Source organism: Octopus sinensis, linkage group LG6 (genome assembly GCF_006345805.1).
Source record: "Octopus sinensis linkage group LG6, ASM634580v1, whole genome shotgun sequence".
NCBI lineage: Eukaryota > Metazoa > Mollusca > Cephalopoda > Octopoda > Octopodidae > Octopus > Octopus sinensis.
In genome coordinates, this window is record NC_043002.1 from 26,233,715 (window position 1) to 26,261,271 (window position 27,557).

The window sequence follows — 27,557 nt, forward strand, 5'->3', positions numbered from 1 at the left end:
GGCTTCTAGCAGCTCAAAGGAAATTATGGTAAATATCGTCAACGGCCATTGAACTGGACTCAGTTCCACAGATACGAAAATGGCTGCATGCATTGAACTGAACTCAGTTCTACTGAACTGAACTCAGTTGCACTGATACTAAAATGGCTGCATGCACCAGATAAATTGTGAATGGGGAGAATTATTCCATGGATAATTACTGCATAGAAATCGTAATACAATTTCGATTGTAGAATCAAATTTAAGTTGACTGCGTTTTCAACTAAGAAAAAAAAAACATTAGTGTTTACTTTTAATCAAATATACATTTAAGACTTTCAAAAGAAATCTTAAATGCTTTGTCAGCAAACATATTCTCGCTTTCTGATAAAATTGTTAAATTAAGAATTCAAATGTAAATGGAAGCATGATTCTTTTTTGTCCAAAGCATTTTCTCTTGCTTCCAAGTTGTAGCCATTGTGTATGGGAATATATATTTAGACAAGGGAAATATACTGCTGATTCATCACATTCTTCTGGCTTCTATCAGCTTAACCGAATCAATGACAACTATCTTCAACTGTTACCGAAGTGAGTGTATTTCTACTGTAGCTAAATAACAGGTTTGGGATCCTTCTTTATTGCAGCCGTCATTTTAATTGCGAAGGGGAAGTCTTGTTCCATAGATAGCTCTTGCACTGAAATCGAAATATAAATTCAATTGCAGAAGCAAATTTTAGCTCACTGCCTTTCTAATTAAGATAAATACAGTAGTATTTAACTTAATTCAAATATAATTTGGCCTTCCTTTGAGGTGAATCTTATACCAAATTGCGTATATGTAGTTGGAATTTAATATTATTCATTATAACGAAATAATCCGATTAAATATGATTCTTCCCCTCAGAAATAAGACAAATGAAGTATTAAAGTTGGTCACATATCAAATTAAGTTTTGTAACAAACATTAATTTACGCTCTTTAACTGGTCCTAGATCATCCAGTAGAAACTTCTCCTTTAAATAATTTGGTAAATTAATCAGGAAAATGTGTTTGTCTATTTTAATTAGGAAAGTTGGTGGACAATTCTTTTGATATTTGATAGCTTGCATCATTCTTTTAATGCCGATTATAATCGATCAACTCATTGCTGCTGCTTTACCGAAGTCTTCATTTTTACTAGAAGTTATGGAATGAGGCACTTCATTCGTCGACTTATTATGTCCATGTATCTTTCTCACAGTGTTGTAACTGTAAATCCCGAGGCATTTAATGTTTGTATGTTCCCTGGAAGACTTTATAAATTGGTCAATGAAAGTTGTTAGATAAGCACGTAACTTAACTCTTATGATATTTATTGTTATTCCAATATTTTTTCAGCATTCTGTTTTTCTTTTCTTTTTTGTTTAGTTTTAGAAAAAAAACTCCATTGTCAGCTAAAGCTTTGTGGTCTTTCTTTAATTCAATAAGTAAAAGCAATATAATAGACTACTGAACACTAATCAATTTCAAAATTACAACCAAATTGATTTATTTTGAAAGAGAGATAACCCCCACGATACAGCTTAGTTGAGAAATAAAACAAACATTCTCTTTGTCTTCGTTTACATTGCTTCTTATTGCTGAATGGATGTGTCCCATCGAACTTGTCGGGTAATAAAAGAAGTGTAATCGGTATAGAAGTCTCTTTTTGTAAACTATGGAGTGTGTATACAATTGACAAATAAAAAAAAAATCAGTTTGCAACGACCCGTTAATATAAGAATGTTTTCTTTGTGAAGAAATTGCTTTATTAAGTTTTATTGCGAACATTGATAGCGTGCACTTTTCACCTGGTCGAGTATCATACAAAATATGTTTTTCCTCTTTAAATGTTAACTAACAAACTCTTCTGCTATTCGTCTTTGTCTGTCCCACCGTTTTATTTTCTTATTGCTTGGTAGATAAATTCTATTTTTAAGGCATATTGAACACACACACATACAGCCACACAGACACTTACGCACACAGATATTAATAAAAACAACAAGTTGCAATGTTTTACTGTATAGTAAAGTCAACAACATGTGACTAAGGGTGTCAAAACATTTCCATTGACAGAAATAGCTAAAGTGTTTGGAGAATTTTAGCTCTTATTTCTAGCAATGTTGGTGCCTTGATACCCTCAGTTACGTTTAGTTGACGACTATAATTCTCCTTGTATGTATATATATATGTGTGTGTGCGTGCGTGTGCGTTTGTGTATGTGTGTACACACTTACAGATACACAGAAACAGGCAGAAACACACACACACGCAAACACACAGACACATACACAAACACAGACACACACACGCACACTCACGCAAACACACACACATACACACACGCATGCATGCTAACCGGAGAATTTGGCTCCAATTTATCGATTGCATCTTGTTTGATAATAACATTTATCTGCATATGCACTGAGCGAGACCACGTGCACATTTCTTTTACTAATGTTCCGGACTCACGAATGTCTTGTGAACGAATTTAGTAGAAGGAAACTGTGTTGAAGCCCGTTAAATCTATATATATATAAATATCCAGCGAGAGAGAGAAAAGTGATTTGTGTTTGCGAGTGTGTGTGTTCGCGTATGTGTGTATATGTATGTATCTCTATGTTAGCCTGTATCCCTCCACTGCTTGAAAAGCCTTGTTGGTTTGTTTATGTGCCTGTAAGTTAACAGTTCGGCAAAAGAGACCGATACAATAAGTATCAGATAGACATTGAAATATATACTACAGTCGATTTATTCCAGTAAATCATTTAAGATGTTGTCACATGTGCACAATCCAAAACTGAAACATGTAAAAGATATAAATTGAAACATAAACACATACATACATACATATATACATACATACATACATACATACATACATACATACATACATACATACATGGTGGCTGCCCCCTCGTTATCGCGTATGGCCATTGCACGAAGCTTAATCAATGTTGTTATCGTGCAATGCCTGTGCAAGAAGATTTTTTTTAAGTGAGGAAAGGCTGTGTACTGAGTCAATCCCACTCACTAAGCAACAGCAGCCATAATCCGAAAAGAAGAACAAGTCAACATCATCGGTAGCCACAGAGCCGTAGGTTTTATATCGGAGTTATCCCAGTTACCTGAGTTACCTTCTCCTACAAAGATGCCCTAACAAAGGCTAGGAGTCCTTCACTCCCAATGGTTTAACTGCGCGATCGGGTGTTCAGTCCGATTATTTCTATGTCCCCGCGCATGATACAGCCTTAAGACATTTATTGGATGGCCGTTGACTCTCAAGTGTTCCTCCGCCCTTTGACGGGTTTTGTTTTTCATCCCACAGGGTGTCCACTAAACACCCTCCTCACTAAGCAAGCTTAGTTGGGTTGTCAGTTTAGTCGCCGACGACCCGACCATGCAACAGGTTGTACTGGGTTACATGTTACCAGTAGCACTCGAAAGTGACCTGACATAACATACATACATACATACATACGTACATATATAAAATATAACAGTTAATAATGTAAATCGTACTGGAAGTGTTTCATATCGGATTATCCTTTTCTGCTGCAAATAATATCAACATATATAAGGTTATTTCAGAACGATGATTTACAATTTTACCCTTTAGAATACAGATTACTCTGTCTCATGTAACGCTTATTTATTCATATAATTTTGAATTAATCGTGCATTATCTCATAGCTTTAAGATTTCAATGATTTGATTGTTTATTCTTGCAATGATATTCTAATGTGTGTATGTGTGTGTGTGCACATGCATGTGCGGCCGCGGGAAGCAGGATCCGGCCAGTTTGACCGAAAAACATGTAGAGCATTTAAGTTTGATATATCCAAATGCTAAAGGGTTAAGTATGTCGCTTGTACCATTACAATAGCCCATTTCGGTATCGAAATCATGAGAACGCCAGAATAATTTTTAAGCACATTATAAAATGAGAAACACAAAGGAGAATTCTCTGTCTTAGAGAGAAAAGCGGTATTCTTCACAATAGCTCTCTCACGCTAAACAAAAGAAGCAATCTGATTTGAATCTGCTTACATATGCACAAATTATTTTTCTATAATTTCATACAAGCCCTCCGGATGAATGATAAATGACTGTTGAATTTCACGATCACGTGAACACCGAATAACCAGCGACCGAAATTTAAGCAAAAGGAATTTCATCTCAATTCACTGATTGCACATCCTGTTAAAAGGCAGTTTGAACTAAGCTATAGTTTGGAAATATAATGAATATTTAACTTACACATGAATAAATATACATGTGCATGTGTCATTTTCCACTTTTCTGTTAACATCCATGATTTACAAATATATTTATATGCACAAATCCTTATATCAATATATACATATACTGGTATACTGCCACGTACTGTATACGTAAGTTCTAAATATATTTGTTAAATTCAATATACAATATAGTAAGATGAAATGGCAAACATAAGGCAATCATATTACATCAAAATACACGTTGCATTTAAAAGCAATATTTAACACAATATATAATGTTCTATATCTAAAGAGCGGAAAACTTAAATTTAGAACAGCGGTTGTAGATTTCTTATGTAGAGAGAGGGAGAGAGAGGGAGGAGGGAATTTGGTAAAAACATTCTAGAATGCTCTGCAAAGCTCGTCCAAAGTCATTGGTTACCTGATGTCATCCTATAGTGGAAATACCCCTGTTACTAGATATATATCAGGAACCTCACAGTAACCGTAGTTTATATACGTAGACAGCTGATAGAAAATGGAAGGACATACGTTATTTAGATCACTACAATCGTTTGGACACCTTGTTTTGCACCTGTAGTTCATCGGTGCATGTTTTCTTCTTTTATCATACTATATCAATTTCTCTCAGGTTTTTAAAAATAGCTAAATGAATCTTAGAACAATATATGTGGGACATATCTATCTATCTATCTATCTATCTATCTATCTATCTATCTATCTATCTATCTATCTATCTATCTATCTATCTATCTATCTATCTATCTATCTATCTATCTGTTTATCTATCTATCTATCTATCTATCTATCTATCTATCTATCTATCTGTTTATCTATCTATCTATCTATCTATCTATCTATCTATCTATCTATCTATCTATCTGTTTATCTATCTATCTATCTATCTATCTATCTATCTATCTATCTATCTATCTATCTATCTATCTATCTATCTGTTTATCTATCTATCTATCTGGTTGTCTATCTGCCGTCTGTCTGCATGTGATATACAAACTTATGGATTAAATAGAATATATCCACATACAAGTTTGATATGTATATATAGTTCAGTAAAATGTAGATACAGTTGAATATGGTATATATATATATATATATTATATATATATATATATATATAATATATATATATATAATATATATATGTATATATATTATTTTATAGAAGGAGCTTCTACAGGACTAGAACTGTTTCATTCAAATGAAATCATCAGGAAGCTTGGCGTCAAGAATAGTTTTGGCATTTATACACTTAGGCAGATTTGATGGGGTGGTGGTGGGGGACTTTTTGGGGGTAGGCAGGGCACAAACTGTCTTTCTTAGGGGAGTGGTCAAAAGAATCAGTGATAAAGTAGATAAATGAATAAATAGAATAATAGAATAGTGTTTTAGGTAAATAGGAAGACTATTGCTTATATATATATATATATATATATAGTCAAAATTAGTCACAAGGATATCCAGAGGTAGCTTATTTTTATTGTAATCACTCCATTTTAAATTATATGGATAATACTATACCAAATTCTGGTGCCTTTATCTTAAGTACCATATTCAACTGTATCTAAATTTTACTGAACTATATATATATATATATATATATATATATATATATCAAACTTGTATGTGGATTACGTCTAGAGTAGGAATATTTGTTAGAAATATATGTGTCCATATATACATCGGTGTATGTGGATATATTCTATTTAATCCATATGTTTGTATATCATATTATGTCATATTTCACTTAATTGTATCGTATTATATTGTCTATATCTGTTTTATAAACACTTAGAATGCATATAAGAATATTCATAGTGCATATACAAATAGATATATGAATGTACCTTTTATATTTATTTTACTTTATTCTATTGTGCCTCTTGGAATAATAAGTGTGTATATAAGAAACTGATATTTGTGCATATATAAATGTATATATACATATATAACTGTATATGTATGGGAAATATAAATGTAGATATGGATATATACATGCATATGTATGGGAAACCATGAGAAACAGTCTCTTCTTTCACTTATCTTGGTTCCATTGTATCCAACGATGCGAAGTTGGATAAAGTAATTGTATATATGAAATAATCATTTAGATAGATGGCCTGAAATTTGTGGAAAATGGGTAGTAGTTGATTCCATCGACCCTAGTCTTTCACTGTGACTTATTTCATCAGCCAGTCCCCAATAGATAAAAGGCAAAGTTGACATGGGCGGAATTTGTACTCAGAAAGAATAAAGTTTTGTAAAGCATTTTTTCGGCGTATTAAGGGATTTGCCATCTCGCCGGCTTATATATATATATATAGAGAGAGATAGATATATACATATAATACGTGAAGATTCCTAGTTCTAGTTACCTAATGTATGAAACTACCTAGAGGGTGAAGTTCCTGCTTGTTTTCTAAGTATATTGCGTACTTTTCTAAGAAACCTGATTTGTACACGTGGCACATTTACGTGGTCTGATCAATAAGCGTCCGTACTGTTGCTGTCCCTACTCTCCGTAATGAAGCTAAAGCACGCAGAGTGAATCCGCTTCGCAAAGATTGACCTTGAACTCTGCTGTGTATGCGCTCTAGGTTCTAACGTTCTAGCTCAATTTCGCTGTTCACAGCAGTGTTTGGAAGGAGGGTATGTAGCGTGTGATCGTCGTATTGAGCAAGACAGAGAAAGTTGAGCAGATAATCTGCATCAAATTTTGCAAAAAGCTTGGCGATACATGTTCTGAGGCATAGACAAAGTTTTCAAAATATTTTCATCGTTCTTGACACAATCAAGGAGATCTTGAGCAACTGAAACCCGACAGTCATTTTGGTCAGCTGGAAGTAGTTTTGACACGGACTTGGTAGACATGCGTCTCGTACCCAAACCTTCAGTGATAATGGACTGAAATAAACCGTAACTAATCAGCACATCCTCTAATAACTCACGGATAGGGATTCAACAATTCCCCCTCACAGCTGCACGCACATCCAGAATGTTCTCTTAGTTCTTCTGGTCGCATGTTTCCTAGGATGTTTGCCACTATCGACATTTTTTCATCCATTCTGGAAACGTCTGACCCAATTGTATATTTGTGTGCGGCTCATACACTCCTCTCCATACACTTTCTGCAACTTGATATAGGCCTCTGAGCAGGTCACTATGACAACATTCTCTGTCTTCGTCAATATGACGACCACACGTTTCACGCATGACTTCGAAGGACTGCTGTAAACAACGGAAGTGAGCTAGAACGTTAAAACTTAGTGCACACTCACAGCATATCATGGTCAATCTGTGTCAGGCAGCTATACTTTGCGTGCTTTATCTTCGTTACTATGGCAACAATCTGGATACTTATTGATGAGATCTCGTGCATGAAAAGCTCACTGCATGAAGTGATATTTTGTACCGATTTGTTTTAGCTCTTGATAGGATTATAACACAAAGTGCCACTCTATGACCATTCATTCATTCTGGTGTATTTTCCAAATGCTTAATTTTATATATTCTATCTTTCATTTTGTCAAAGTGCATCGAGTACTATATTCCACAGTCTATCATCTTTGGTTTAAAACTATAGTGTGAGATTTTCCCGCCATTTAAAAATATGTGTGCCCATGTAAATGATACCCTGCTGACTCAAGACCCCGCAACGACACATACTTAACGACATGTAACTCCAGTAATTTCATTCCTGTTCGAAATGTCATGAATTCGAACCAATATTCTGAAAATATTTTAAGACACAGTAGTGAAGTATGTGTAATGTACACCCAGTCAGATTGCTAATGTTATGCAGAGTAATATTATATGTGAAATATAGCAATATTTCTGCGATTCAATTCGAAAACAGTCGCCAACGCTTTCGCCACAAAACTTTAATATTTGGTTGTAAAAATAAACACAAAACGAACAGTAACACATTCTAAGAAAAAAACTATTACTTGAAAATTATTTTTTCTAAAATTCACTTTGAATGATTTTAAAAAATAGTTTTCTCGCTTGCTGAAATTTTTACAGACGTATATCTTTTCTAATTATGAGCATTCATGCGAAAAACTTTAAAAAAAAACCCTGCATCTATATTAACAAATGCGGCATCTGATTCCAGTAAGATAATTGTGCAAACAACACCTACATACCTGGAAAAAGATTATGTGTATTCACGCGACAGAGAAAGTGTAATTATCTATGCAGACAGACACACACACACACACACACACACAGACACAGACACAGACACAGACACACGCGCAGACACACACACACAAACACACACACACGCACACACACACACACACACACACGTTAGCTTAGACGTTTCTCAGGTCAATGGTAATATTCTCATTGAGCAGAACTTTACTTCTTAGTTGGCGAAAGAAAATGATGACTAAGCAGTATTTTGAAGAAACTTTCAAGAAATAGGGCGCGAAAATAATAACCTGCGGTTTAGAATTAATTTTCTATGAAAATATTATTATTTTATCTTTGTTATCAATCACGATGATACTTTCTGATGTTTCGATTTAAGTGGCCTCGTCGGTGATACATATTCATCTCGAGTCTACTAGATCAGTGGGAATAGAAACAGATATGAACAATTTTCGCCAGCAGTAATGTGTAGTATATAAAGAAAGATGATTTAAGGGAAATAAATCAAGCAAACAAAAGACATAAATATGGATCGGACTGGGGTTAAATATAATAAATGTCGAACTCACTGAGTGATACACACATAAGTATAATACACCAGATCAAGAATGAATTAAAATATTAGAAAACCTTAGTTTAAGAAGAAATTATGAGAATATAAAGACATTTATGTTATGGTTTCCATGCGCACAGCTGAGATAAGGCATACTGTATATACTTTCCTGATAGACCTCGTAGAATCTACCACTGAAATTTAGCAGTCATAAATTTAGTTATAACTGTACTGGACACATTAACAAGCATATTTTAGTTTTGAGGACTCGTCATTAATGAAACAATATGTGCGTGTGTTTCTGTGTGAATGTTTGTATATCTGTGTGTGAGGAGGTAGGTATGTGTGTTTATGTGTTTGTATTTATGCATGTATGCGTGTATATGCTCGCAGAAGTTTAATCCGTACCCGTGAATCCGACAATACGTATGCAGTTTCATGTGAAGACATCATCACGCAATCACGCGCATACACATACAAATACGGACATATATCTATATGTATGTATGTATGTATGTATGCATGTATGTATGTATGTATGTATGTATGTATCTATGATCGTCTGTTGAGTCACCAGAAGCGATAAATTACAGGACTCAGTACAAAATGTAGAATATTCTTTTGGGCATTATAACAGAGAGGCATCGATTTCTAGTAATTAGAGTCGCTCGTTTCTCGTATTCAGCTGGAAAATTGAGGCCGGTCCATTTTTGAATATTAGCTGCCTGTATATTGTTTGAAAAATGAAATGAGACTGTGCATACATAAAAATATGCATACAGTGTTTATTCAAAAGAAAACACGGGTTGGTTTACCTGCTGATGATTAGAGACGAGTAATTCCGAGTGCTGGAAATCGCAACCTTTCACTTATGTATAGGTCAAGTGTGAAATTTGTAGGAAAGAAGAAAAGTTTGCTAATGTTTTAGAAATGCAAGAAATAGTTTTATCCATCAAAGTATGCACCCATTTTGTAAATACACTTTTACCATTTCAGCGGTAGCTTGTCCAACCCAGATGTATAAATGCCTGGCAATCTAGAGTCAATAAAATCTTGGAAGGCCTGTTTTACAACATCGTCGGAATTATTTTTTTCACTATCAAAAAGTTATCCAAATTCTGGAAGAAGTGGTACTCAGTGAGAGAATGATCAGGTGAGTATGGTGGATGATGGAGAACTTCCAACTTCAGCACCTGTAGCTTCGTCAATGTCATTTTTGCGATGCGTGGTCTGGCATTTTCTTGTAATAAAATAGGAGTGGATCTGTTGACTAATCGAGGCTGTTTTTTTTTGTAAGTTTGTGCATCATTTTGGTCCAGTTGGCCACAGTATACTTCGGCCGTGATTGATCACCCAGGTTTAATGAAATCTTAATGGATCACACCTGCGCCAGACTACCAAATACGCACCAGGTGCTTCTTTTGATGAACTTTGTTTTTTGGACTGTGTTTTGATGATTCGTTTTTGTTCAACCATTGCGCTGAACGTATACGGTTGTATTGGATCCATTTCTCATCGCAAGAAATTAGCATCCTGTGGGCTTCCAAACGTTGCTGTTTCTGATTTTCATTGAGTTCATGTGGAATCCACTTATCCAACTTTTTCACTTTACCAATTTGAACTAGGTGTGTCAATATTGTTTGCTTGCTAACAACAGACAACAACGATAATTAACAGGCACTCTGGGATGAATCTGACTCGACTGTGGCTTTCAGTTCATCATTATCCACTTTGGTTTCTGGTCGACCGCGTTGATCATTAGTGAGATCAAAGATACCAGAACGAAATTTTGCAAACCAATTTGACACTATCTGGTGTGTAATAACATCAGACTGAAATACTCTATTAATATTCCGAGCTGTCTGTGATACTGTATTTCCGAGAAAGAACTGATATTTCAAAACTCTATCAATTTCCAACTTATCCATCTCTAAACAAAAATAGCAAAAGCGATTTATAAATACTTTCTAAAGCGCAAAATAAGTTACAGCAAAGGAATAGATGTGTCAGTATTCTAATAAAAAAATAAAGATAGTCAAAATATAATAATGGCGCAAAATGAGCAGCTGTCAAATTTTACCATATGCCTTTCTACAAATTTTATACTTGACGATTTAACATTTTCAAACACACCTCACACACACACACACACACATACACACACACATACACACACGCACACGTACGCACGCGCGCGCACACACACACACACACACATACGTAGTGCATCTGGTTCAAACTTCGGCAAACTATTTGGGCGGATACAGTCTTTCCACTAAGAGAAGACATTTCCTGGGCCAAAGACGAAGTGATACGATGCCTGCAATCCATCACGTAACGGTGAATGTATCGAATATCACACGCAGTTAAATTAGAAGGTTGACCAAGACGATGTTTGTGGCTTAGCCGTCCCGTAGCTTTATACTACTCTATTACTTGGGCAAATATGTTTACGCTAGTAGGTATTCGTTTGCTAATTAACTTGTATCCTGATCCATTTTCTTAAAATCTCCAGACAATCCTTTTCCTTTTGGTGCCATTTTAATCAAAATAAAGATTTTTACCACGGTACACAAATCAGAATTCCTGCAGATGCAATAGCAATGTCTGATACAAAAATACCAGGAGAAATAATTTATTAGAATTGAAATTACTAGCAATATCTGAATTTAGTAAAAAGAGTATTGAATATAGCAAATTTCCTTTAAGGTGTACATATTTTTGTAACATGTGACAATTAATATTTCTTTCATATCTTTGAATATGTTTATCGTTTTGTGTTCCAAATTTGTATAATGTTTGCACGTATAATATATTTTATTCAGTATAAACTTCGTTTGATTTCCTTCGATGTTAGCAGAGTAATGGCAATTTTACTGAAAATTTTCAAGAATGCACATACTTCTGTGAGACACTGTATATATGTATATATAAGTATGGTAGACGGAAACTGAAAGAAGACCGTCGTATATACGTGTATATTTGTGTGTGTGTCCGTGTTTGTACCCCAACGATCGCTTGACAACTGATGTTGGTGTGATTACGTCCCCGTAACTGAGCGGTTCGACCGATAGAATAAGTAGTAGGCTTACAAAGAATAAATTCTGCAGTCAGTCTGTTCGACTAAAGGCGGCGATCCAGCAAGGTCGCAGTCAAATAACTGAAACAAAAGAATAAAAAAAAACTATGCCATTTTAATCACTAGTAGTAAATAAAGTTTGAATTATCGATAAGACGTGTCTTCTTTGTACCGTATAACTGGGTTCTATCTTCACTGGTAAAAATTCTCAAATTGTTTTTGTAGCCTAATATTTACACGCCATTATTTATAGCATTATCTACTTCCATTTCAGCCGTTAAAAGTAAAAGAACGAAGAGTTCTTTCTTGAACTTTCTAATCTCCTATGCTATAAGCGTTATATGAGTAATCCTATAAATAATGAACCAGCATGTACTCATGTATACACATATAATATATACAAATATATCTGCGTTTACGTGTGCGTGTTCTATGTGTGAATGTATGAGTATATGCATGCATCGATGTATTTAAAAATATTGGGCATTTAGACAGTGAATTACATTATCTGTAGGCTAAAGTTGGAATTAGTTAATATATAAATAGTAATAGATTCAATAAGTGAAAGCAACGTACTATGTGTACTGAAATTGGTTGGAACGTTTGCAGATAGACACGCTACTTTAACGCTTTTACATTTACAGTAAAAGTGATTTACCCCTTATCTGACTCTGTATGTCTATCTGTCTATCTCTCTGTGTACAAATGCACATGCATTTATATTATTGTGAGGGATCGCCATGATAGATCGTTAGCCACTACACACATTGTTTCCTCTCCTTGTTTCTCTCCTTGCTTTTTTTCTGTGTCCCTTTCTGTAGAAGAGCGTAGGCTCGAAACGTACAATACCTTTTCAATTCCTGAGCGTTATACAAATACATCTGTTTGTTTTGTACACCGCCTGTCTTCCTCTTTTTTTTTCGTGAACTCTCCTCCTATATATATATATATATACATACATACATACATACATACATATATATATATCCAACACCATCACACCACTACACCTTACACCACCATACCACACAATACATCACAACACATCAACATGCACATGCAAACTCTCTTATACACACGCACGCACCACCACTTTGTTATCTCCCCTTCTCCCTAGCCCTTCTGTGTGACCCTTCTGTCCGGCCTGAGCCATCATAGATCGCTAGCCACTGCACATTCTTTATTTTCTCTCCTTGTTTCTTTTTGTATCCCTTTCTGTGGAAGAGCGTAGGCTCGAAACGTTAAAGACTTTTCACTTACCGAGCGTTATACTGGTACATCTGTTTGTTGTCTTTTGCTTTTGTGCGAAATCTCCATATATATATATATATATACATACATACATACATACATACATATATATATATCCCAACACCATCACACCACTACACCTTACACCACCATACCACACAATACATCACAACACATCAACATGCACATGCAAACTCTCTTATACACACGCACGCACCACCACTTTGTTATCTCCCCTTCTCCCTAGCCCTTCTGTGTGACCCTTCTGTCCGGCCTGAGCCATCATAGATCGCTAGCCACTGCACATTCTTTATTTTCTCTCCTTGTTTCTTTTTGTATCCCTTTCTGTGGAAGAGCGTAGGCTCGAAACGTTAAAGACTTTTCACTTACCGAGCGTTATACTGGTACATCTGTTTGTTGTCTTTTGCTTTTGTGCGAAATCTCCATATATATATATATATATATATATATAAATATCGTCCGTTACTAGTGAGAGATTATCAATCCGGCTAAAATACTTTATAAGCTTTCTGTTGGTATACTAGGCTAACATTATTGTTTAGATTAGTAAAGAAATCGGCATATACTTATGGCAGTAGCCAAGCTATAGTTAAGTTATAGTTCATCACCATCTTATGTTGTAAATTCGGTAGTTGAGTCCCAGTTATAGTGGGTTTTTACACAGTGTTATAAAAGGAAAGATATATACACAAGATATAGACAGGACAAGAAATGACTCTGACGAAAGTAGCTTTAAATTTTAGCTCATTCAGTTTTCTCAACCGTTTAATGGACAGTTTGAGTAATCCTATCAAAAACGAACTTATAATGATAACTGGAAACAACTGTATGTCAAATTCTCTGCAATAAAGAAAAAAATATGTAATGACCATTATTTATACGTTGTCTCTTATTCTTCTATATATATACATATATATATATATATATATATATATATATATATATATATAAAGTAGGTGCTGCAAATTTAGGGTGAATACTTGATAAGTGTAAGCACCTGTATACGCCAGCTAGTGGCAGAGGTTAGAGGGAAGAGGATGTCGCGGTACACGTGTTATATCGATTATACACTTTTATATTTTTTATATCTATTATACACTGATGTAAGAACAGGTCGTTTATAAACCTTGAAACACGTGTACCGCGACATCCTTTGTTTCTGTTTTTGATTTCATTTGATATATATAAGTATGTATATATATATATATGTATAAATATTCAATAAAGGGTGGAATATAATTAGTTTAATAAAATTAATCAATTTCACCTAGTAGAATTGTCGGTATGGAAAAGACCATATTTGGTAAGGGTTATAATAATTATAATAAAGGGTTAAATGCAACAAGTTGCTCAAAACCACATACCGAAAATATTAGAAATAGCAGCCAAAATTGGTCAGTATTTCCTCTACTAGGTGACTTTTTACTAGTAGAGGTAATACTGACCAATTTTGGCTGCTATTTCTAATATTTTCGCTATATATATGTATATATATATATATATATGTATATATATAATATATATATATATATATATATATATATTATATATATATATTATATATATATATATATATATATATATATATATATATATATATATATATATATTATATATATATATATGTATATATACAAACACACACAAACACAACCGATATATTACTACAGTTCTAATACAGCGGAATAAACCCTTTCAACCAGATGCCCTAGAATGTCTGCGTTTGAACATACAGTAAATGACTAAAATATTACGCAAAATATACTTAGACACTTTTTTATGTAAGCTTGTTTTTGACACAAACATTTTCTCATTCGGAGTAGCGCAGAATCCTCTGGATGTTGGACGACTGATTGGGTGCTCCAGTATTGTACACCCATTACCCGTCTTCCAGCATTCAGTGGACACCTCATATTTAGATATTGCTGAATACCTGGTCAACTGATTGGTTGGCAGCTTGATTGGTGTTTGGAATGATTGTTTGGTAGATTGGTTGGCTGGTTGGTTGGTTGGGTTGATTGGTTGTTTACATGGCTATTGGTTGGCTAATTGATGGTTGGTGCCTTGTTGATTGGCTTGGGGGTCTGCAGGTTACAAAGCTCTGTTTGCCTGGATATTGTTTTCTTTCTTCAGCCATGGCTGTTTATTAGTCAGTAAAGAGACATTTATACATAAAGAGAGAGAGAGAGAGGGGAGAGAGGGGAGAGAGAGGGGGAGAGAGGGGAGAGAGAGAGAGAGAGAGAGAGGTGAAAGAAGAACATACTATAGCGCACAACAGGCACATTTGTTATCCATTCTGAAACGATGAGGCACGGCGGTTTAACCAGTCTGCTTATTCACCGCCTCGTATGTATGTATGTATGTATGTATGTATGTATGTATGTATGTATGTATGTATGTATGTATGCATGCATGCATGTATGTATGTATGTATGTATGTATGTATGCGTGTATGTATGCATGTACGTATGTATGCATACATGTATGTATGCATGTATGTATGTATGTATGTATGTATGCATGTATGTATGTATGTATACATGTATGTATGCTTGTATGTATGTATGTACGTATGTATGTATGTATGAATGTATGTATGTATGTATGCATGCATATATGTAAGTATGTATGTATGTATATATGTATGCATGCATGTATGAATGTATGTATGTATTTTGTACGTATGTATGTATGTATGTATGTATGTATGTATGATGTATGTATGTATGTATGTATGTATGTATGTATGCATGTATGTATGTAAGTATGTATGTATGCATGCTTGTATATATGTAAGTACGTATGTATGTATGTATGTATGTATTATGTATCTATGTGCATGTGTTAGTGGGTAAGTTTGTATTTGCGCGTGAATGTGCCGCGTGTGTACTGCAGTAAAAACTATAGTTGCCAGAACATAACGTCTTTTCTCTAAGTACGTTGATCTCTATAGATTACGTACTGTGATATCATTCATCTTGTGAGAAACAACACGGTTTATCATTCATCTTGTGAGAAACAACACGGTTTATTATAAACCGTGTTGTTTCTCACAAGATGAATGATATCACAGTACGTAATCTATAGATATCAATGTACTTAGAGACAAGACGTTATGTTCTGGCAACTATAGTTTTTACTGCAGTACACACGCGGCACATTCACGCGCAAATACAAACTTACCCACTAACACATATGAACCAATCAAATATCGACAGCATTTGGGGTGGGGCATTAAGTAGCCTTTTAGGCATTACGTAGCATTTGCATCTCGGGTGAAAAAAACCCCAAAACACCACTATACATTTTGTTTGAATGCACCCCGATGTGCACAAATGTCATTATTGGTGTTAGTGTTTGTATATATATATATATATATATATATATATATATATATATATATATATATATATATATATATATACAATTAAAGGCTCCTAAATTAGGATGCCGAGTGCTGGGAACACAAAAAGAAGATGAATTTATCGAGAGTGAAAATCAAAAACATATACCGATAACTTTACACCTCGGACTGATCAGTTTCTGCCTCTTTCTAGCAAAACACAGAATATGTTTGCTAAGGCTGGCTTTATCAACGAGTCGCCTAAATTGAATCGAGGTCTGCAGCGATGTGAGAACATGTGTCGATCTCGACTACTAGTAGATCTTAACTTTTCAAATCTCTGCGCAGACGCAAAACCTACACGGCAGTATAGGGCATGCCGGGAAGAATTTTACGAATAAATCCATCATGTAGATATGCGAATATAAACAAGAAGGGTAGAAATATTAGTTACAACCAGGTACCCTTAGCAAACATATTCTGTGTTTTGCTAGAAAGAGGCAGAAACTGATCAGTCCGAGGTGTAAAGTTATCGGTAAATGTTTTTGATTTTCACTCTCGATAAATTCATCTTCTTTTTGTGTTCCCAGCACTCGGCATCCTAATTTAGGAGCCTTTAATTGTATTACTACATGAATAATATTTTTCTATACGAATAATATTTTTGTCTTATGACTGATTCGTCTTTTGTGCTGGGCACCTGGTAGTAACTAATATTTCTACCCTTCTTGTTTATATTCGCATATTTACATGATGGATTTATTCGTAAAATTATTCCCGGCATGCCCTATACTGCCGTGTAGGTTTTGCGTCTGCGCAGAGATTTGAAAAGTTAAGATCTGCTGGTAGTCGAGATCGACACATGTTCTCACATCGCTGCAGACCTCGATTCAATTTAGGCGACTCGTTGATAAAGCCAGCCTTAGCAAACATATTCTGTGTTTTGCTAGAAAGAGGCAGAAACTGATCAGTCCGAGGTGTAAAGTTATCGGTAAATGTTTTTGATTTTCACTCTCGATAAATTCATCTTCTTTTTGTGTTCCCAGCACTCGGCATCCTAATTTAGGAGCCTTTAATTGTATTACTACATGAATAATATTTTTCTATACGAATAATATTTTTGTCTTATGACTGATTTGTCTTTTGTGCTGGGCACCTGGTAGTAACTAATATTTCTACCCTTCTTGTTTATATTCGTATATATATATATATACTCGACACATCTTCAAAGTTCATCTGACGGTTTATTCAAGCATTCTGTGTGAATGTTGTGCGTGACTCTGTGCGTGTGTGTGTGTGTGTGTGTGTGTGTCGGATGGGATCCCACTCACATGTTTTCAAACAATATTCAATGACAAGGTATTTTTCAATCCGACCACTATGAGGTCCCAGCAGGAACTGCATGGTTACACAGCGATTATCTTAACCGTATAACTCAATGTTTCTCCAGAAATTAATCTGTAGAAGTTGGTGTAATTACAGAGAAGCTTCTAGGTTCCGTCATGATTAACTTCAACGCTCTAAGTCATATCCAAATTTCCGAGTGTTTTGACTGCATACTGTTAATTAGCACATGTTTTATTAATACGTAGAAATTTAAACTATTCTTCTCCTCTCAGCGTTATGCATTCTTTGTGTTTCATTTTCAGCGTTCACGATTAGAAACGCTATCAAACGGAAGTTTAAACTGATTTCCCTAGCTGTACGTAATCAATGATTTTTTAGTTTGTGATTTGGAGTCTTCCTATATCCTGTTTTAAAACTCAACAATATTAACTGCTCTTCGAATCATACATATTCGATTCATATTCATTTCTATAGATGAATTCCGCTATTCGAATATTGGTTGAACATTACATTAATGCATGAATTAATTACATCAGTATGTACATAATGAAGCATTTTGGAGGTAAATTGATTCATAAGATCTGATGTGTGTCTCTATTACCCATTGTGATGAGCGAATGACGGATATATCTTTCAAAATGGGATACTACACAAACTGTAATTTATGCTTTAGGTGATTAGAGACGTTCATTAGCAAATATTATAGCATATGTATTCAAATGATGAAATTTTATCCGCAAGACGTTTACAAGTTAAGTTATTCATAGAAACACAACGATGACGACAAGTAACATAAACTGCAAATTTGCATGCATGCATATATGCACAGATAGACACACAAATACATACTCACACAGAGACACGCATGCAAACACACAAATACAAGCACAAGTACACACACACACACAAACATTCACACAGATTTGTTTTATCATACGATTTATACCTGTCAAGAAACGCTTTTTTTATCTGAGTCATAAAAATATAAATTAAAACCATTGCTTCATATCTTATCTCATAGCTATATATGTCCATATCTGTTTACTGCATTTATTCATTGGTTGAAATCAAATGACATATAGGAACGAACGTAATTACTGTTTAATAATATCTATCCATAGAAATGCAGTTCCATGTTCTATCACACTGCTATGGGCATTCGGCAAGTATAATGTGCCATCCATGGCTTCACCTTAGTCATTAATATCTGCGCTAATTTTCAAGAATAAGTACGGTACGGAATCTATCTATCTATCTATCTATCTATCTATCTATCTATCTATCTATCTATCTATCTATCTATCTATCTATCTATCTATCTATCTATCTATCTATCTATCTATCTATCTATCTATCTATCTATCTATCTATCTATCTATCTATCTATCTATCTATCTATCTATCTATCTATCTATCTATCTAACAATATGTTTGTCTCTCTGCAGTATGTCTGCATGCCTTTTTACATGCCCGTCTGTCTCCTTGTCTGTGTAAGTATCCCTTTCTCTCCATCTATCTCATCTCTCTCTCTCTCTCTCTCTCTCTCTCTCTCTTTCTCTCTCCTCTCCGTATATAAACTTTATTTGCTTCAACTTTCTATGACGGATTTTACTCTAGTTCACTTTCACCAACTTCCAATGTAAATTTAGTGGCCGACAGCATTACCAGAGGTAGTTTATATTTGCCTGGTCTTGGGATATACACAATGCGATATTTCTAGTTATTCAGCCTCTGACTAGTAGTGGCACGAAAGTAGTAGCATCGGAGCTTGTTGTAAATTTTATCGTATTTAGCATTGCCATCGTCCATGTCTTTCAGTCTTCTGCGGGCAGATAGATTTTAAGTGCTACACGTAGAGCAGCTGGACTTTCTACCACAAGGCCAAGTGTGTCGTGGCCTTTTTTGCGCCTATGACAAAGCTCAGCTCCCAATAGCTCGTCAATGGGATATGTATATCAATGTAGACCGAACTCATCTACATATATAATTTTTAGATGCCGTGTCACGTACCACGGAAATATATTGCGTTAATTAGTATAACGACCAAAGAGTTTTCTTCGTGACCGGTACCCTTGACAACGTGTTACATGTCCTCAGTCATTATGGTACGAGCAAGCTTCTGGGAATGTGCTTACCGAACTTCCTTTACCGTCTCGTACTCAATATCGAATCCTGTGCATAATCAGCGAAATCCATTTCGATAAGATGAATATTTAGTTACCGTCAGTACACAAAAACCTTGAGCCTTGTGAGATACAACGATTAGTTAGTTTCTGGGTTTCTTAGCACTATTTGTTAAGGGGCTGATGGGTTAATATAACTTAATTCATACCTGGTGGGAGCTTCTAGAAGATTGCCAGTAATCAAATGTTTGCATGGATGTACTACAACTAAATTGATTGGAATAACATTCCAGTAATTAGTGGCATAAGAATTCCAAGCTGATAATTCTTTAATAACGAACGTCTTATTGAAACCTTCAATATAAATAGATCATTTCCAATTAGAAGATGGTCACGAAATATTTTACTTTCCGACAATAATAGAAACTGAATTTTATTAAAATTCCCCACTAAGAAAAAGGATTCCTGATCCATATTCTTCAAAACCATTTATCACCCAATTCTGCGCTTAGATATATACGCTTGCGTAATTTTTGCTATATTAATCGTTCTGTTTACATTGTTTAAAATAATGTTATTCTTGTTGATGATAAAAAAAAAAATGGCTGAAAATTGCCAATATTCTGTTCAGGAAGATAATTTGTTAATAATTTTTCGTTTTGTGTTCTACTTCCCGAAATGACAAAAGTTAAAGTCGACTTCGTCGGAATTTGAACTTAGAACGAGAAGACCTGCTTACGATTCTGCAAGCTCGCCAGCTTAGTAGTAATAATATAATAATAATAATAATAATAATAATAATAATAATAATAATAATAATAACACTTTCCATACAATAACCATCAGAGCATCACAACAAATCACAGCACATACCCAAGGCACACAGAGCTGCGCTCGGTAGTGAAGTGAAAGCACGCTATAAAAATAAAACTACTGAATAATAATAATAATAATAATAATAATGATAATAATAATAATAATGATGATGATGATAATAATAATAATAATGATGATGATAATAATAATAATAATAATAATAATAATAATAATAATAATAATAATAATAATAATGATAATAATAATAATAATAATAATCATGTGAATCCTTACTTGCCATTGTTAGAATTAACAATATAATACACACTGAAAATGTGATACATCCACAAGCATTTAAGAAATAAGATGAAGAAGAAAGAGTAAACAACTGGAAAATGAAACCATGCATGGGCAATACTTCAGAGAAATCGAAGGAAAAGGGAAGATCAACACTTGGAGATGGCTAAGAGAAAGTAATCTGAAAGGATGCACTAAGGGAGCACCCAAGAATATGCTCTGAGAACTAATTACATCAAGTTCCAAATAGATAAAAGTAGCGTATCGCCCTTTGTATTATGTGTGGGAGCAGAAACGAAACCATCTCGCAAATTGTGAGTGAGCGTAGCAACCTGGCTCAAAAACACTACAAAAGGCACGATAATGGGGATAAATTCGTCCACTGAGGCAGTGCTCAAGAATAAGCTCTAAGAATTAATTATACCAAGTTTCAAATAGATAAGAGTCGCGAATTTCCCCCTTTGTGGGAGCTAAATTCGGCCACTGGAGGCTATGTGAAAAGTACGGCCTGAACAGCTCACTGAAATGGTACGAATATGAACCTTAAGGAGTCAACAAGACCAAGGAACGTAAGATACTGTGAGATTTTACAATCCAATGAGTCTCCCTAATCGTGGCACGGAGACAAGATATTCTTGTGGCAGATAAAGCAGAAAAAATCCAAGATCATAGATACTGCAATTCTTGGAGAAGCAGACATAGATCTAAAAGAATTTTAAAAATTGGAAAAGTACAGACTACTAAGAGACGAAATTGCAAGAGTGTGAACTATGAGGAGAGTGTCTGTCATTCCAGTAGTTGTTGGGGGCAGAGATCGGAATTGATATGAGAGTAGAACAAGCCTCCAAAACTGCTCTGATGGGGACAGCTGGGACTTTGAGATGTTGAATGTCTCCCACGATAATTAACAGCCAAGTATGAAAACATGTAATATGCGGAAAGAGACTCTGTGAAACTTCAGACATCAGGCTACTATCTCAGAGAATCTATCAGAACAAACAACACCGAACGTTCTGAGAATTAAACCAATGATGATGATGATGACGATGAGGATGATGATTATGATGATAATGATAATAATAATAATAACAATAATGATAATTAATAATAATAACAATAATAATAATAATAATAATAATAATAATAATAATAATAATAATAATAGTAGTAGTAGTAGTAGTAGTAGTAGTAATAATATTAATAATAATAATAATAATAATAATAATAATAATATAACAATAATAATAATAAATTTTTTTGACCAATAGGACCCCACCTAAAAAAAAAATCACTGATGGTGATGGTGATAATGGTGATGATGATAATAATGATAGTAATAGTGCTGATAATCTATCTATCTATCTACACACACACACACCCAAAGAGTTCAACCAACACAAAGAAAGTATTATTTGACAGGCAAGAACTCTGGTGTTGAAGACAGTCAGCCAGCCAACCACCAAGCCAGCCAACGAGACAGACAGACACTACTGTGATGGTGATAATGATAAAAAAAAAATAACAATAATAAGATACTGCTGTGACTACACATAAAACAATATCATTGATGATGATGGTGGTGATGGTGATTGTGATGATGATAATGATGATGGTAATGGTGGTGATAATGATGATAGTGATGGTAATGGTGATGATAATAACAATAATAAGCCGACTACGGCTGCTATAATGGTACGATTATAATTGTAACGGCAATGATGGCCGTCTCCCCACGAGCCAATCAAAGCTAAAAAATGATAACATTATCGTAGCACCAAAATGTTTTTGGAAACTAAAAGGAAAACTAAATCAGTATACCAAATCGCTTGTCCTATGGTTAATCTGGAAGCGCCTCCCCCAGGGATGAGCCAGCCTGGGATCGAAAAGTCATCAACTGGCACAAACTCTTCTCCGAATACGGACATGGATGGTCACTTGAACGGGAAATCCCCCAACTCGAGCCCTCCAAGTTCACCACCACAACCACCACAGAAAGAAAAATGTAAGCGGAACAAATGGACCCGAGAAGAGTATAAAGAAGTAATATACGCTTATTACTATGCATTAGGTAGGCCATCTCAAGAGAGACACACCGCAAACTCTTACAGTATATGGAGAACACGGAATCAAGACAGTAGGCCCTATTTGGACGAGAACAAATTAGCAAATGTGAGGAGGGATATCTTTAGAAATAACAGACTCACAGACAGTGAAATAAGCGCGATCAAGCACGCAACGGAAAATGACATAAATATAAGACACAAAGGAAATGAAGAATCAGATGAACAGTATAGCCCGCCACGAGGCTTAATTGAAAGACTGCCATCTGACCAAAGTACGCAAAGGCCTGAAGATACAAGAAATTCTATTGTACCTGTTAAAGATAGCCAGGAAAACGAAAAAACAACAGTAACTGAAGATCTCGCATTCGCTGAAGAAAACAGAGAGTCTATGGCAGAAATGAGGCAGAAAATCCTGAATACGCTTGAAGTTGTAAGACATACAAGTATGAATGATAGAGAACCACTTCATAAACTCTCAAATACAAACCAAAATAAAAAACAAATCCAAATTGGCAACTATGTAACAAATGAAATAATACGAGAATTAAAACCTGATTTTACTGAGTTAAATGAAATTATTTACGCTTCTGCTAGGGCAATTGAAACCAGCTGTATGCCCCCGAAAAAACAAAGAAAACAAAACCTGGGAAGAAATCAAACCTGGAGAAGAAAAATTGAAAAAGAGATTGAATTTATGAGAGGGGAAATATCAATATTGAATGAACTAATATGTGGAAATGACGTAAGATCCAGAACAGGAAGAAAGATGAAGAGAAAATTTGGATCCTCACCAAGAGAAGAACTGATATCAATAAAAGAAACGCTGAAACAAAAAGTCCAAGCAAAAGCCCAAAGAATACGAACATTTGAGAAGAGAAACAAGTTTTACAAGCAAAATAAGCTGTTCACATCAAATGCCAAAAAATTCTACAGAGAAATAGGGAAGGAGAAAGTAACCATTAAAGACCCCCCTCCCATGGAAGAAGTTCAAAACTTTTGGAAAAGGATTTGGAGTGACAAGAAGACGTACAACATAAATGCAGACTGGATTATACAAACTGAAGGATCCTACCAAAATTTACAACAACAAGCATGGGAAGACATCACAATAGCAGACCTAAGAAAGGCACTCACAAAGGCCCATAATTGGAAACCCCCCGGTAAAGATAGGGTGCCGAATTTCTGGCTCGCATCGCTCCCATGCGCACACGGTAAGCTAGTTCAGCTGCTCAATGGAATTATGAGAGACCCAAAGAAAACACCCGAATGGTTAGCAAGTGGCATTACTTACCTACTCCTAAAGAATAACGAAACCAACCTTCCAAAAAACTATCGGTTTATAACCTGTCTATCCACCACGTATAAAATCCTAACATCTATCCTGGCGGAGAAAACATATGCATTCATAGGGAAGAACATTTTCCCCATTGAACAAAAAGGGTGCCGCCGAGGCTCTTACGGATGCAAAGATCAACTGCTAATCAATCGTATGATCCTTGAGAACTGTCACAACAAGCGCAGAGAAATCTCAGCACCGCATGGATGGATTGATACAAAAAGGCCTTCGACAGTATACCGCATCCATGGATCTTGAGATTGCTGGACATCTTCAAAATTTCCCCTGTGATTTCAAACTTCCTGAAGCACAATATGTCGTTGTGGAATACGAATCTCCAATTATACCACTCTAATGGAGTACTTGCCTCAGAAAATATAAACATCAACTGTGGAATTTTTCAAGGTGACTCACTTTCACCTTAATAATCTGCATAGCCCTAATACCCCTTACAAGTGAATTAAACAGAACAGGGTGGGTATAAAATTGCCAATAAAAAAATAAGCCATCTATTTTATATGGATGACTTAAAACTTTATGGTAAAGACAATAATGAACTTGAAGGCCTATTGCGCACCGTGAAAGCATTCAGCGATGACATCGGGATGGAGTTTGGACTTGAGAAGTGTGCCAAGGCCACTTTCCAGAAAGGGAAAGTGAAGACCACAAATTCAGTCGTGTTAGATGTTGACACAGTCATAAGAGAGCTTGAGCAAGAACAAACATACAAATATTTAGGGATAAATGAGGCTCTGGTATTCAGCATGCAAGCATGAAAGAGAAAATCAGGAAGGAATGTTATAGGAGAGTTCGTGCAGTCCTGAAATCTGAACTAAATGCACGTAACAAGGTGTTAGCTATAAATTCTTAGCAGTTCCAGTTGCTACTTATAGCTACAATGTGTTGAACTGGAATATGAGTGAAGTAAAGAATATAGATAGAAAAATACGCAAGCTGCTGAGTTGTAATAGGATGCACCACCCAAAGGCAGACGTAGATCGCCTTTACCTTCCCAGAGCCCAAGGAGGTCGAGGCCTGATCCAATTTGAACTACTTACAAAACAACCACAATTGGACTGGCCAAATATCTCGAAATATCGAATGACTGGATGCTAAAGCTCGTGGAAAATCACGAGAGACGAAAGACGCTTCATTCTATCATAAAGGAAAGCAAAAAATTTGCTATTGATCTCGTGCAGGATACCCAAACTGAACAACCGAGGGAAGGAAGTACGGCAACTATTGTTGCAAAGAAGGTGAAAATGATGGCAATGAAGAAAGCGCACGAGCAATTGGCTGATAGGTGGGAGGAGAAACCTCTGCACGGCAAATATGTGACCCGCAGCAAACAAGCTGATGTTGACCAGAAGCAAACCCATCAGTGGCTACGGAGCTCAGGGCTAAAAGCAGAGAGTGAAGGTTTCATCCTGGCTGCTCAAGATCAAAGCCTATAACCCGGAACTACCAGGCCAATGTGATGAAAAATGGAGCAGACCCAAAATGCCGATTCTGCAACGACATGATTGAAACAATGGACCACCTAATCTCTGGATGTAAAGTCTTAGCACCAGTGGAGTATAAATTAAGACATGACAGAGTTGGCCAATATCTCCACTGGCTAATAAGTCGGCATTACAATATCAAAACTGCCGACAAGTGGTATAATCACCACCCTGAGGCTGTAACTGAAGGAGAAAATGTAACCATTCTGTGGGACTTTCCAGTACATACAGCCCGAACCATCAAGGCCAATAAACCAGATATTGTTGTGAAAGACCAAAACAATAAAGTTTGCTTATTGATCGACATGAGCATCCTCTGTGATCATAATATCTCAGCGAAAGAGTTTGACAAGCTCAGAAAATATAAAGACCTACTCATTGAAATTGAGAAAATGTGGCATCTCAAGGCGGTTACAATACAGTGATCGTAGGAGCACTAGGAATGATCAAGAAGGGAACCGAAAATTATATGAGAATGATCCCTGGCTTACCATCCCTGCAAGAAGTGCAAAAGATTGTCTTAACTGGTACATCACACGTATTGAGAAGAGCATTGTCGATGTGAGAACTGTTGCTGCTCATGTATTTTAATTTAACTTAAAAAAAAAAAAAATGAATGAACTACTGAGTTTGGTTTAATGGCCTACCAATGTATACTATGAGTTTCTTTGCCCTAGGAGTCGGGAAGACACTCGGCAAGTAATGGAAGCAAATTTGAAAGAAGAAAAAAAAGATAATAATAATAATAATAATAATAATAATAATAACACCCCCCCCAGTGCTTGAAAATGACCACATCTCACACCTCTGGAACTTCACCATTCAAACTGACAGAAAGATAGATGCCAATAGGCCAGACATCATATTGAAAGACTTCAAACAAAGAACATGCCTCCTCATTGATATGACTGTCCCAATCGATATAAACGTATCTGTCAAGACCTACCAAAAACTGAGCAAATATAAGATCTTGAGATAGAAATCAGCAAAATGTGGAAGCTGAAGACTAAAACAATACCTGTTGTCATAGGTGCCCTGGGAATGATAGCAAAAAGGGGCTGATAGCTACCTAACTCAGATACCAGGAAACCCCAAAATGGCAGAAATTCAAAAGATAGTGCTCATGGGAACTGCTCATATCCTACGCAAAATACTTTCTATGTAATCTCAAGGCTTAAAACAAACATAATTTTCGTTTTTTCTTTTTTTTTTAGACATTCATTAGTACAACCCCCCACCCAAATATATGGCACACTAGGCATAACAACAACATGAACTTCCAACCTGTTGTCTCTTGAGGTCTCTGGGTGAGACTTGGAGCCAACTTGTACAAATATAAAGCAAAAGTCAAACATATAATAATAATAATAATAATAATAATAATAATAATAATAATAATAATAATA

General features: G+C 35.4%; 1 pseudogene; it reads right to left on the reverse strand.

The window, feature by feature from the left end:
• Positions 1 to 9,858: 9,858 nt before the first annotated feature.
• On the reverse strand, positions 9,859 to 10,901 carry LOC115213188 (annotated as a pseudogene).
• Positions 10,902 to 27,557: the final 16,656 nt, after the last annotated feature.